The 14,341-nt window shown below is 39.7% G+C and overlaps 1 protein-coding gene across 8 annotated transcripts in view; it reads left to right on the top strand.

Annotated features, from left to right (window-relative positions):
- The first annotated feature begins 484 nt into the window (after positions 1 to 484).
- LOC310897767 (uncharacterized protein) overlaps positions 485 to 14,341 on the top strand; it is a 71,827-nt gene continuing 57,970 nt past the window's right edge. For 5 of the 8 annotated variants that reach the window (XR_014582578.1, XR_014582579.1, XM_083831717.1 and 2 more), the window contains exons 1-2: positions 485 to 705; positions 11,189 to 11,261. The gene's annotated coding sequence lies outside the window, so the exon portion shown is untranslated. Of the gene's footprint in view, positions 706 to 890; positions 2,018 to 11,188; positions 11,262 to 14,341 lie in introns of those variants that run through there. The other 3 variants (XR_014582581.1, XR_014582577.1, XR_014582580.1) reach the window with 3 other exon arrangements.

The following is a 14,341-nucleotide window of genomic DNA, read 5'->3' as shown; positions in this document are numbered from 1 at the left end:
AAGGAGGTGGTCCAAACAGTCCTGAACTTTCTGGCACGACTAATTTCAAAACTTTCTGGAATCAAGGGTATGACCTGGCAGCTGATGCGAATGGCAACTGAGCATTCAGTAGCAAAATCTTTCTCCAAATGTTCCAGGCACAGCTGTGCTGCCAACTCTTTTTATCGACTTCAGAGCTATGATGCCTTCAAAAGGGAAGGGACCATGCATGGATTTAAAATTCTGAAATGTAATATTGAATAAATTGGTTGCTTCCTAATCCCATACTACAGCTTCACACATGCACAGGAGGTAGGGTGCATCTGTACAGACTTCAGCAACATCCTCAGAATACAAAGACCTCCAGTCTGAGCTGTGCCAGTACTGCCTTGAGGGTAGTCCAAGGAGATGGGTTAAAAATGGAGTTGCACTGTTTTTCTGCTCCTGGTTTCTGGAGACCGGCCAGACCTTGGCATACTTGAAAGCAATTAGGGAAAACAAAACTAAACAAAAAGCAGGTCAATGTAACATTGCTGAGAGTCTGGCACAGACCATTTATCGTCTGAGTTAACCTTTCACACCGTTTTTTGATAAAGTTGCTCTTGCCTTATTCAGACAGCATCATTTTTTCTCTTCTTTGTGAGGAGAATCTGGGACCAAATGTTTGCTGAGGCCATGCCAAAAATGAAGAGAAGGGAAAAAAATAATGAATTCCTGAAGAGCAAGGTAAGAGTCAAGCTGGGGCATCCTGGCTCTAAAATACTTAAAGCATAAGCTGCTACAGTGAAGAATAAACCTAGCATTCCTTTGGGTAGTGACAGCCGACTCTGTCTGAATTTTTTTCTTTTCTATCCATGGCAGCTAAAATCAACATGGCAATGAAGCAGGATCTTAATTACTGAGTGTCTGCTGGTGAAGCTGCGTTCGTTCATTTAACCCAGCACACTCTGTAGTGGAGTCCTGCTGCTGCCACACCTAAGAAATGTGAACTGCCAGAAGTACTCCTCTTTTACATTAGACAAGAGGAGGTTATTGATGTAGCTGTATGAAGCCGGAGGAGGAACAGGAGAGGGAGGTGGGTGAGTTCCTCCCTTCTTGTCTCCAGACACTGTTATATTGGCAGAAGAGTATCAGCTTTCAAAGTGAATGTTGAGAACTGAGGGAGGATAAGAATTAAAACACACAGCAGTTGCTGTTGAGATTTTTGTAACAAAAAAACCCTCATTTTATTATAGGAGTGTGCATTTTTAGGTTTCATATGTGATGTTTCAGTGTAGTTATCCAGTTAATAGTTTTTGCAATTTATGATCAGCACTTAATGTATTTCATGCTTAACAAGAAGTCTGAAATACTGTAGCTCCAGGAAAGCATTTTTAAAGTTTCACCACTGGATGGAGACAACACTCTAAGACTTGTGAGTAATTACTAGTGGGTCTGTAATGAAATCCCTTGTGATAAAGAGATTGAATAGATTAGCAGACACTGCAGCAACAAACAGTGGAACACCAGCAAGATTTATGGCAGAAAATGTATTGAAGGCACATCCTTTAGATTTGTGTTTGACCTATTTTTACAGAAAGAAGAGATTTAGTTTTTTTAAAAAATTAATTCTGCTTCTCTTTCTACACACGCACAGAGCTGTGATGACACAGACCAGCAAGAAACAAGGGAAGATAAAGTGAGGCTTTATAGGGCCCTCTTTATTTTTTCCGAGGTCACAGTATATTTTTCGCTGACAGGTTCATTGGCAGTGGGATCCTTCAGCCTTGTAGGTCCGGCCTTGAGGGCTCGGTGCTGCTGGTAGCAGCTGAGGTTGCTCCAGCAATGGATGCCTGCAGTACAGATACTTCCCTAGGGCAGGGACATGGGGAGGAAGTCACTGGGTGGGAGGCAGCAGCAGGAGCCATTCCCACCAGCCAGCCTCTGCAGGTCAGGGCAGAAACATCTTCAGCAGAAATCACTGCAGGTCTGGGGTGAAAATACAGATGTGGGAGAACCTGTCCTATTGAGGTTAATTTCTCTCCTCAGATATTTTAAGGTATTTTTGCACATTTTCTTCTCTCTTTGCATGCCAGCGTGTAGAGAAGCAAGGAGGGAAGGGCTGCGGTGATTCTTAGCTCAGTCTCTTATGTAATCCCACTGCGCTTCTCTGTTGCCAGCAATAACTTTTGAATTTGTTGGATGAATTAAAGTGAAATTAAAAGAATTCAGGCAGCCAGATAGTCTTGAAGTGCCTTGACTGAAGGAAAGGCTGCAATGTGAGTTCATATACAAGAGAACCCACTCTGGAGAGAGCTCTGATAAGTGCCCCTGCCCTGGGAGAAGCTTTAACCAGAGTCTGCAATCAACCACAAGAAAAAAAAAAAAGATAAAAAATGGCAGACATACTTCATTAGTTCAATAAACACTAGAACACTTTTTTTATGAAGCAACAAATCTGACCTGCTCCATTATCATCTCTCTTCTCTCTTCAGGTCACAGAGTCCGCATGAAATATAAAAGCTGAGAATTTTCACAAGTAAAAACAGTCTCAAAGAAAATAGTATCCACTGTAGCTGATTTTTTCATGGTTCTGCTTGTTATATACAAGAGATGTACTTTCAGACAGCTCTGACATTGTGTAGTGGTTAATGGAGTGGAGCTCTTTGGGGAAAGGGAATGGGGAAGGAAGGTTGAAAGTAGGTGTGTGACAGCTGCTGTTGTATGCCTGACACTTTTGTTCTCCAAATACAATTTCCGTTGCATCAAGTATATGCTGATTTACAGGAAATTTTCTTAATTTTCTCTTAAATCGAGGTTTACCAGTGTAATTCCTTTACCTACAGCCAAGTTATATGTAGATCTTCAAGGCTAGATCCTTATAGGGAGTGAAATTCTCTGCCCAAGTTCAACAGCCAGGATCAGTAGGGAACAAAGGGAGAAATCTGGTGCTGGGGTAAGAAAACTGGTCAGTTGGATGAGCAGAGTCCTAAACTACAGCAGAGAAAGGCATAGACAGTGCTCAGGCACGAGGGGGAGCTGACCTTCCGTGGGTAGGGTTTGTTTGCAGTGACAGACAGATGTCTGCAAGCATGTGCCTTGTTATTTACTTGTTTGACTGCTCTGCTATTGGATATGTACCCACCTCATCTGTTATTCATCTCCTATGCTGCTGTTTGTAGAAAGAGGTGAACACAGAAAGTCTGGAAAACAAGCTTTCCCTTGCTGTGCTGTGGGAATGCTCTGACTTGCAGAGGTTTAAGGTAAAGGGAACCAGGTTAATTTTTCCATCCCACCATCTTTTTTACTGTTTGAGAGGGGATATGCTACTACTACATGATCAGTCAGTGTGAAATTATGGACTGCAGCTTTGGTCAGGGGTGATAGACTTTTTTTTTTTTTTTTCCAGAAAAGAAGCCTTCTGAGGAAAGAATTATGTCAAAAACCCAAATCTGCTCTAGGTCCTTGGTATAGAAGCAGGAAGGTTTACTGGATGGGATTAAGAGGCTAGATTTAGACATGAGAAATGGAAGAAGAGGTGGGCTAGAAACTTCAGCAATATGAACTTATAGTGCTGATAAGCACAGATGTGCTGTAGATGCACTGGAAAAAATATGTGCAGGGTTGGTAGAGGTAATGCCAAGGCCAGGTCTGTAAATGGTGAGGTGCACAGGTTCAGCCCTTGGTGATGGTGAGACATGACCTGCAAGTGTAGGAGCTTGCGGGTGATTAGCCACAACAGTTGGCAGGGACTTGAATGTGTTTGATACGCCTCATTTTCCTAATCCCTCTTCAGTGCTCCCATATTACCTCTATGGTTATTTCCTGGGTATGTGTGAATTGACCAACCGATCCATCAGTGCCCACTTCCACTCTGTGTGGTGTGGGTAGCAATTTGCAGCTCCACAGACACCTCGTAAGGTGCCACAGAGTGATCAATCATTCTGGTTTTGCTTCTTGGGCTTCCAGGTGACTGCAGGGCAATGTCCTGCATCTCTCTGGGCACGCACTCCAACATTGTTCTCCAACTGCCAAAGGCAGGACTGAATATCTTCACGCTTCTCTGCTGTTGGTGGGCCCTTCATGCCAGAGAAGCATCACAAACCTTCACTCTGGCAACCGGCTTTGCAACTGGTTAGCCAGAGCCAAGTAATACCCTGGACTAACCAAACCATGTAGAGGAGGGCATGTGCAGGTATGATTTTTTTATTGGTCTCCCTGTGCTGTAACCATGGCACAGGCGATGCAGATAGGTTTATGAAAGTTTACATCCTCATAACGAAGATCTGAGGCTGGGTCTACAAAGCAGTGGTAGCTTGCTATTCAGTGCCCTGTCTCCTCATGTAGAAATGCCAGTGAATCCCTGAGGAGAAGGAGGAATTTGTCACAAGCATAATCATAATCTGCAAATCCTAACGTGGATTTTCAAATCAGTCACATCTATTTCCTCCTCCGCCTCTGCTTCCGCCAGCCTGGCCCAACTCCATCAACCTGGAAAACCTTCCCAATCTTCACCAAGCAATCACTCCACATGATTAATCGCTCCGGACACAGCCGTAAAGAGGTCTGCCAGATCCATGCTGGTTCCATACCTTGCAAACAGTCTTAACCAGGCAGCATGCCAGCCTGATAAAGATGCTTATTATGGCAAACAGGAATACCTCTGATTTTAGTGCTAGAAAGCTAAACCACAGATTTTCTTAGCACCTAGGATGCATCTGCATGTATGGACAGATAGAATATAATGAATTCACAGACAATACCATAGCATATGGACATCTGCCAGAACAGTCATACTAACATGAATCTAAACACTTACTTTCAATTGCTTTTTTGGTTCGTATGCTCTGTTGAGGGGCTAGCTACTTAAACTCAACTTTACTCTCAGTAATGGAAAGAGAGAGATGGAGACACTGTAATATTTAATAATCATCTGCTTAAAGCATTCTTAAATGGTAGGGTAGGTCCTACTGATGGCATCCAGGGATTTTATTTTACTTAAAAGCCTTCCTCCTTTGCCTTGCACTGGATCTTCAGGTCATTTATCAGGCAATGTTATCACTTCAACACTGTTCTGCATGATGTATGATGAAAACATAATCCTTACTGTGCTTAGTGGCCTGTGTGACATCATAGATGCAGTACAAGGTTCTTGAGAACCTACATGAGACAGCAATAGTAAATCTGGATGTCCAAAGAGTAAGGTACTGAATATCCCTGAATATCTTCTTTTACTACACAAGGTGTGAATACATATTTTTGTTTCAATTGGAATCAGAAATGTAGTTTTGATGCACACACTTGTCAAACTTGAGTTTTAGAGTTGAGTTTAGAGTTGAGTTTTAGAACCAACCCAAAGCTGAAGTAAAAAACTTCGGGTTGGCCATGAACCTTCAAAGTGAGATATGAGCACAATGTCCCTTGAATTGGACCTAGATCTGGGGAGTATAAAACTAGCATACTATAAAACTAGCAGTGTTTTCCCTAAACCCACATTTTCTCTGACTTCGAAGCTTTGCAAGAAAATATCATTACAATTTTATTGGAATTTTGCATGACAATTTCATCTTAAAAAGTTAATGTCAAATTATGAACACAAATACATCCTAATTTTTATTTAATTATTTTGTAAGAAAAATAGTTGCAGTGTTGAGGAGCTGTAATCCAAAGCAGCAGCAGCCTTTTTTTTTTTTTTTTCCTGGGGTGGTCATTTACCTCCCTTAAAATAAAAAATTTAAGATTAAAACGGAGATAAATCTTGAACTGTACATAGAAAAAGACATATATTTAAAAATGCATGAAGATGATGGTAAAGTGTTTTTGCCTTGTTCATAGCAAATTTCCATGATTTTTATGAATCTATTAAATTATTTCTTTTGTTAAATATGCTTCTACTCGTATGTAAAATGTTGATCACATAGGGTATTTCTTCTATTATATCTAAAGCTATGCAAAGTGAAAATGTAGGTACATTGTTTCATTGTCTTGTGCAATGCTGTATTTCTACAGATGCCCTATTTACTTGCTTTCTGCTACTTTTCATTATTATAAGGAAGTACCCTTCTCTCATCCATTTGGCCTGGAACATAATTCTACCTCTGCTTTTTTTTTTCCCTTTTTTTTTTCCTTTTTTTTTCTTTCTTTTTTTTTTTTTTCCCCTAAAAACATGTCCTTGTTTGGGTTGCATTCCTTCAATACCAGCAAGATTTAGGTCTTGGTAGCTCAGTGCCCCCCAGGTGAGGGATGTGCAGATGTTTGACACGAAGATGCCTGGCCTCTGGGGAGTGAAGACTGATGGAAACTCTTGGCCCATTGATGGCATGGCCAAATGCAAGAACCCCAGTCTGAACACTTGTGAATATTTGTGAAAAATCAGACTGAGCATGACCTTGTCTGCCTGAAAGACCCTCCTCTTTGCGTAGGATTTCTGTTAACAGGAGATAATGGCAGCTTCTCCTAGGGAAAACAGTGAAGGGTACTTCAGAAACACAACAGCTATTGAATGTTATTTTCTGATTAGTGCAGTTAAATAATGAGAAGGACTCGTAGCAGTATTACCATTTCCACTTGTCACTCAAAATCATGGCAGTATTATTGCAAAAGAGAAGTTCCCGCTGCATTAGCAACTCGTGTTTCTGACGCAGGAAGAGGAGTTAAACCACCATGCGCACAAAGTCTTTCTGCCTCTGCCCCAGCATATTGGTACGTATTCAAAGATGCTAAGATGCTAAGATGATCTTTTCAGAGATGGTGACACCCTATCGTTTCCTGACAGAACCCCCTCATCGTGAAGCCCACTCAGGAATGAGTCATTGCTTGAAAACTATTTTTAAGTAATCCTCAACTGCCATACACAAAGTTAAGCGCTCCACTCTGCTAATGTTGCAATTAACCAGAGCCACACAGATAATCAGTGGAGATCTACAGATGGGGAATACAAATGCAAGAAAAGCTTTCTAATGTGCCATACTAACAACAGAAGTAGAACAGAATAGTGCCTTAGGGAAGGCTGCTGCTTTTCACCTCACCCTGCTCTCTTTTACATTGTATTTTCCATGCATTATCCTGTGAAATTAATTCCTGTATAATGACAGTAGCACAGCCTTAAATTCAGTGATTTTTCCTTACAGAGCAGGAATTAAGATTCCAATCTGTAGGTCTTAGGGCTAATTCTGGAAAACATATGTACTTCCTTGAGGCTTGCAATATAAATGGTATCAATAAATTCTCATGGTCGCTCTTGTTCTAATTTGAAAAGCAAATACATCAAATTTGCAAAACACTAGTCTTCCTACAGGTGGTATTGGGATCCCATTGTATAACATTTACCGTAAAAAATAATATGTGTTTATACATGCAAGTGTCTAAGCTATATGCAAATATATACATATGTATAACTACACATTCTCTCATGCATATACAGCAGCTTTCTCTCAAGGGCTGTTATACTTTAATGGGTCACAGACACACAAAATGTAATAATTAGGCATGGAAAAAAAACAATTAGAGAGAGTTCATTCCCTTTGCAACAGGAGGTTATAGTCCTTGGTGGAGAATGTGGATGCTATTAAGCTGATATCTTAGAGCCTACTGGAATTGTTTCCCACATGAGGATGCTGACAGGATTATTTGGTTTTAACATATCTGTGCAGGATTTAATAATGCAGGGTGGAAGAGCTGTCTGAAGAGGAAGTCACAGTTCAGCACAGTTTATTTCTGTTCTTTGTACTAATTACATATATTTTATTTTTGCTTTCTCTTACCTCCTTTGCTCTATTCACTTCTTTCTCTTATATGCTAGGAGTAGAGCAACCTCTCCCTTTTTAAACCTCTGTAGAGTGCCTACTGCCATGGAGATAACATTAGGCTTTTATGTTAAGGTTAAGCTATGTCTTTTCTGAAATTTGAGAGTTCGGCAAGGTGACATGATCAGTACCAGAGTAGCATTGACTCTGCTTCAGTTTATGCCCATGACCCTTTGTCCTGTCACTGGGTATCACTGTGAGGTATCTGGACTCCATCTTCTTTACTTCTCCCCTCAGATATTTATACACACAGATATGATCTTCCCAAGCCTTCTCTGGGCTTAACAGCCCACCTCTCTCAGCATCTCCCTCCGCGTCAGATGCTTTTTGCTTTTTACCATTTTCATGGCCTGTCTGTGAACTCACACCCATATGTCCATGACTCTTTTGGGGATATGGAGGGGGAGCCCAGAGGTGGACCCAACGCTCCAGGTTTGTCTCACCAGTGCTGTGCAGAAGGGAAGGATGACGCTCCTCATCCTGCTGGCAATGCTTCTGCTAATGCAACCCTGGATGCAGTTGGCCCTCTTTGTTGCAAAGGCACGTTACTGGTTGATGTTCAACCCTGGGGAGCTTGGTGCCCGCCAGGACCCCCAGGTGCCTTTCCCACTGAGTGCTTCCCTCACCCTATCACCCTTATTGATACATGGTTTTTTTCCTTCCCAAATGCAGGGCTCAGCGTTTACATTTATTGAACTTCATGACAGTCCTGTTTGCCTACCTCAAAGGGAAATGTTCAGCCTTCACCCTGCTTTCAAGCATGGCAAAAATGACATTCAAGAAAAACAAAAGACCCAAACAAACAAAAAACCAAACCAAACCAAACCAAACAAACACCCCCCAAAAAAACAAACAAAACCCAACCAACCAAACAAACATTGCAAAATTGTTGTTTCTGGCAAAGGAGGATTAAAAAAATAAACGAGGAAAGCATGGAAAGACAACCCATCTCTTTAGGTATAATAGGATTTGCCACATGTACTTTCCTTCCTAGTGTTAGACTTCATTGGGGTAAATCCCATTATGCTTAATAACTGTGCAGATTAGAGAGCCTTCCAATAGGGAGTGATCGGTATTAAGTAACACAATATGAATACCTTACGTGTATGCTGAATCTGAAAATTGAATAAATAACAAGCGTTCTTTAAAAGGATTTTTCTGTGATCAACACAGATTTCAGTGTCTTTTGATGAAAAATACCATTTTTTCCAGTGGAAGAAAAGTGGAAAAAAGGTTACAGTTTCAAGACCTGAAAAAGAAGGCTGAAAAAATAATCCCTGTGGAGAATCAATTAAGAAGATTATTTTGCTGTATGAAAATCTCAGTTATCATAATTTGCATGAAGTCTTAAGACAAATAATTAGAAGAGCAGGGTAAAGATGTTAGTTTGCATCACAGAAGACCTCATATGGTTGGAATCAGTGTAGAAGACACACAAGTAAAAATAACTTGAATGTGTATTTTAATGTAATAAATATTGGCAGTGCAGTCTGTACTAGTACACTACTACTAACTTGCATTGCTCATAGTAGTATCCTTATAACCCCAATGGCTTCAATAACACTTCAGGTATGATTTCAGAAACATCAAACTTGCCCTTCATCTTTTTGTTTAGCTTTTTCAATTTGACACAACCCTTCTCTTGGTACATGTCCTGAGGTAACTTTTTTTTTTTTTTTTTTTGGTGTACTGATCCAACTTCACTGAAATGAAATGATAGCAGAATTTAGCTTTAGGTCTTCTGTTCATTTACTGTCTTTTGCTTTGTTTCATTTGGAACTACTACTTACAGGATTTTTCTTGATATAATGCTGGCTTTTTCAAGTGAAAATCTTATGCTAAAATCTCAAGACAAAATGTGTGCAGAAGATGCCTTTGTCAGGAATTTTGCTTGGGTATTCAAAAATTAAACAAAAATAAGCAAAATGGAACTATACCAGTGTGCTATCTATCCTGCAACATCATATTGTATTCAGGCACTAGTGGACATTGAAGACATTACAGCCTAAAGAACATATTATGCCGTAGAACACTTATGTCTGTCTGCCTGGAAATTGGATGCAAAGAAGGCAATGGCAACCTAGAAAGAGCAAGTGAACTGGTGTAAATTGATATAACACTGTGGAAGTCAGTAAAAAATACAACAAACTGAGCATCTTCACAGTATCTCAAAAGTATGGCTTCCTGTTCAGGAAATGGTATTTAACTCTTTGAGTGACTGTTATATTAAAGTAGTCATGCAGCCACACATTTTGCAGAAACAAAATTCTCTGATATTTCTATGAGTCTTTTTTTTTTTTTTTTGTAGTAAATACTAAAAAGTGTACTGGGTTGACATATCTTTAAAATGTATGGTAACTGTCACCTTCAATGTAAATAGTAATTCATAAGAAATTACAATGTGGTTTTCTCATTCAGGGACACTTAGAGGGCTAGGAAAGACCAATGAGTGCATAGTGTAGAAGCTGGTATCCAGGCAAGGGCAATGCAAAAATGTGATGAAAAATAGGGAAGTTAAAATATTGAAAAACTGAACAGAAGGCTTTATTATAGATGCATGTGTTAAACATTGTGTCTCTAGGAAGAGCAGACATAGAAATCTCAGCACATAATTAAAATTATTACTTAATTGGCATAGCAGAGGCTCTAGGGGACAACTCACATGTCTGTAATATTGATATATGGGGGTATAGCTGGCCCAGGAAATTAGGATTGATAAAAGAAGGAAAATGTGACTGTGACTGCAAATATATAGAGAAAGAGGAGACAGAGACATAAACACACTCTAATGGAAGTCTCTGCTAACAATAAAAAGAGGAAAGAACCAGACAAGAGTCTGTACAAGGGTCAGCTGTGGTGATCATTTTAAAGAAGTAAAGCAGATAGAGTAAGAGTTGCACTTCTCTGGGTGAAGGAGTGCACTGGATATGCAGGTTGTTTCTACTCCGCTAAGCAGGAAAGGCTTCCTGGCCAAATTCTCTATAAATTATTTGAAGTTGGCAGATGACAGCATTTACTCCTGGCAGAAAACTTGGAGTATCTTTGATCTTTCTTTCCACGTATAGGGACTTCTTACTCTGCACATGTTCTCACCATGGTATCAGGTGACAGATATCATCAGACGGGCTGTCCTGGGCCCTAGGAGGGCCTCCAAGCAACAGTTAGAGTGGCATTCCTGGCTTCCTCCAAGGAAAAGTGTAACGAGATGGAAGGTTGTAGGAGTGTCAGAGACTATCAACTGAGCTGTAGACGTTACCAAACCATACGGAAAGCTCTTGCACTATGCTGGGAGCAGTTTCTTAACATGGGAACTTAAAAGAAAGTAATTAAAACCAGTAAACCAGTTATTCTTGCTTATGAATAAGAGGGAAAAAATAAATGAGAATGTAAAGATGAAAGGCTTTTTTTTTTTTTTTTTTTTTAAGGAAGGACAGAAGACAAAAGAATAAAGAAAATGAACAGGCTTTAAAAAGTTGGGTCATAGCCTTCATATAGAAGGTAGGTCAAGCAAAAATATTTCTAGAGAGCTAGCAGCTTTGGAAAAGAAAGAAATGTGTACTGTGTCTGTGCAAAGGATGGATAAGGAAACAACTTCACTAAATCATGTGTACATGCTGGAACTGAACAAAATCTTGAGTTGACAGCCTGATATTGAGAATAAGAAGACATTTTATGCATAGCACCAGGAGTGCAAGAACTGAGACATAGGGAGCAAGGATGTAAAATGTAATGAGAAAACATTTTATGAGTACACTAATAGTAAGGGGAAGACTAAGATATTATTAAAAAGAATGTGTTTGAATGTTTGGGTGGGTTAGAGCCTTCACACTGAATGGACTTGAAACTTCTTCAAGAGTACCTGGAGAACAAACATGAACGATGTTAAAGTCATTAGCTGTTATTCTGGAAAATTATTCAGAAAGGGTGACATTCTAGAGAGGGCAAACATATTTACCTATCTTTAAATGCAGTAAAGAAGAAAAAGAAAATTACAGACCAGACAGCTCAACTTGAATGTCTGGAATGGTCACAGAAGAAACAGTCAAAAAGCTAGGGACATAGCTAAACAACAAATAACAGCCAGAATAAATTTGGGGAAAAAAATCACATCACATCAACTAAATTTCTTTCCACAAAGAATAGTAGGCTTTTCAGATGGGGAAAAAGTCAAGTGACTTTACTAAGGTGGTTGGCTCTACGTCATATCCTGTTCTCTTAAAAAAACCCTAGGCAAAATCTGTCTTGATGAAACTACCATTATGTGAGAAAAAAGGACTGGAGAAATGGTTCACGGACAAATTAAGAAAATATTTCAATTTATTTCCTAAATGGGTTTTCGAGTATCAGTCACTACTTCCATTAATGACATTATTAAAAAGTGTATTTACTTCATATACAGATGGTAAACTGGAAGCAGCTGGAAGAACTATGGTGGACAGTATTTGCAATTCAGAATAACTGGCAAATTGGATACATGGTCTGAAAAATACAAAAGGTGTGTCGTGATGTGGACAAATACAAGTCCAGCAGAGAGCAATAGGAACAGAAAACGTGGCCCATGAGGGAAGATTTGGGAAAGCTGAGTAGAACTGGTGTCATGGTAACTCTACAGATGTGCAAAGGAACCTTCAAAGAAAAAAAGGAATGAACTGTCTTCATGTCTGTTAGTATGAAGAAGAGAGGTGGTGATTTTTAAATTGTGTCAAGGGGGATTATAGCTGTATAGCAGGAAAAAAGGTCTGTAATAAACACTGTTAAGCAATGAGCCTGCGTACTAAGAAGACACTGGACAGCACAACCTTTTTATGCAAACATGAGTTAGATCTTTGGGTATTACTAATCTTGCCAGGGCATGCGCCAAACAATATCCCCACATCTATTTTGCATTAGAGAGCAATCACTAGCTATTATCAAATTGTAATTTCATTCTAGTTCAGGGCCAATGAAACTTCTGGAAGACACATAAGTGTTGAGTTTATTTTAAAAACATGCAAAGTATTCTTTTCTACATCTTTTCTTCCATAAATCTATCTAAGTAATTTCCTCTGATTTTACCTGTAGAAAATGACCAAGAGCGAAATAAAACCAGAGAAGTATTTAAAATAACTCTAAAAGTGATTCACTGTATTGATACTTAATCACTTTCAGAAATGCGGTAGGTTGTTCTAACAGGGAATCTGCATTTTTAGTGGTATAAAGCTCCTATACCAATGCCTGTGTAATGTACTGAACATTAAACCTCTCAGTTCGGGCAGTATGTTTTATTTCTCTACGATCTAAAGCTAGTGAATCTTTGATGGAAAAATCTGTAGGTTGACTTGGAAAAGTCAGCTCCTCTGCTTGGCTGGTGAGAATACGGAGAAGAGCAGGTGTGTGGGCAGGTGACGCAAGGGACTGCGCATTGCTTCATGGGGGAAGATGCTATCCAACTGCAGAGCTCTGGGCCAGCAAACCATCTCATTTACATTTAGACTACACCTGAGTGGGGCTCATGGGCTAACAGGCTTGGCCAGGGACAGGTGCTGCCCCTTCCCATGTTTAGGGTGCTGGGGGGTTGCAGAGAGTGCTGCTAAAGCCATGTATTAAGGGGGAAGCCAGTCGATAGCTGGGATGGCTGCAGCACCGCGGTGTCTAGGTAACGGTGTTAGTGAAGCTGGTGTATGGAGTACTTTAGTAAAGTGCAGAAGATGGGATGAATGACCCAAGTTGTTTTTTTGCAATGTGATCTTCTGTAACATACTGAGCAGCAATAAAAATAACCAACTAGGAAAACTGTGCAATTACTGCTTGTGGATGGAGATCCTCCTTTGAGGCCTGTGTAGCCAATTTTGACTGAAGTTCGGTTCCTCTGGGATATGCTGAACTCCCAGCAGTGTTCACTTGTTCCTGGTAGATCAGATAGAAGAATTTGCTGTAAATGGTTTTATAGTAGGAAAAGAATATAAAAGGGGTGGGGGGTAGGGTGTAGATGGCCATTCTAGTTTGCTTTAGGTCAGTAAACTTAGATTTTATTTTTCAGAGATTAATACTCTGTATTTAAATGCCCCTTCAGAGGATAAAAAAGAAATATACAAATGCTCTGAGTTTATTTGCCATGCAACTCATTTACAAGTGACTTGTAAATTTAAGTATCCTAGCATCATATAGAATAGATATGCTTGTTCTCTTGGTGGCTGTATTGGAATCTAGTGAATAGGGTCGTCTCTGGAGTTAAACTGCTCCTATTTCCACTAATAGCAAATTACTATAAATTTTGTTAAGTGATCTCTGAATAAAATCTTGTCCCTTTCATTGTTCTTTATGGATATTTTTGTAACTGTATTTTAAAATGAGCAAATAGTTTCAGAAAGAAATACGATCTCTTCTAGTGACTAGGATAAAAGGACATAAAATGAGACTGAGATAAACTGTGATAAAATGCAGGGATGGAAGTCATGTCTCACTAATCAAGAGGGAATGATTTAGTTACTCTGTTCCTCTGGCTTTTTTGGTCCTTGTTATTTAGATACATGTTACCAGCTTTAACTCCCATTGTAAATAGTAGGCTTCTGTGATGAGCTTCTGTGGTAATGGTACAT

This window comes from Anser anser (assembly GCF_964211835.1).
Source record: "Anser anser genome assembly, chromosome: 1".
In the NCBI taxonomy this organism is placed as follows: domain Eukaryota; kingdom Metazoa; phylum Chordata; class Aves; order Anseriformes; family Anatidae; genus Anser; species Anser anser.
Note: the sequence above shows the minus strand (reverse complement) of the source record. Positions and strands in the feature narration are given on the sequence as shown.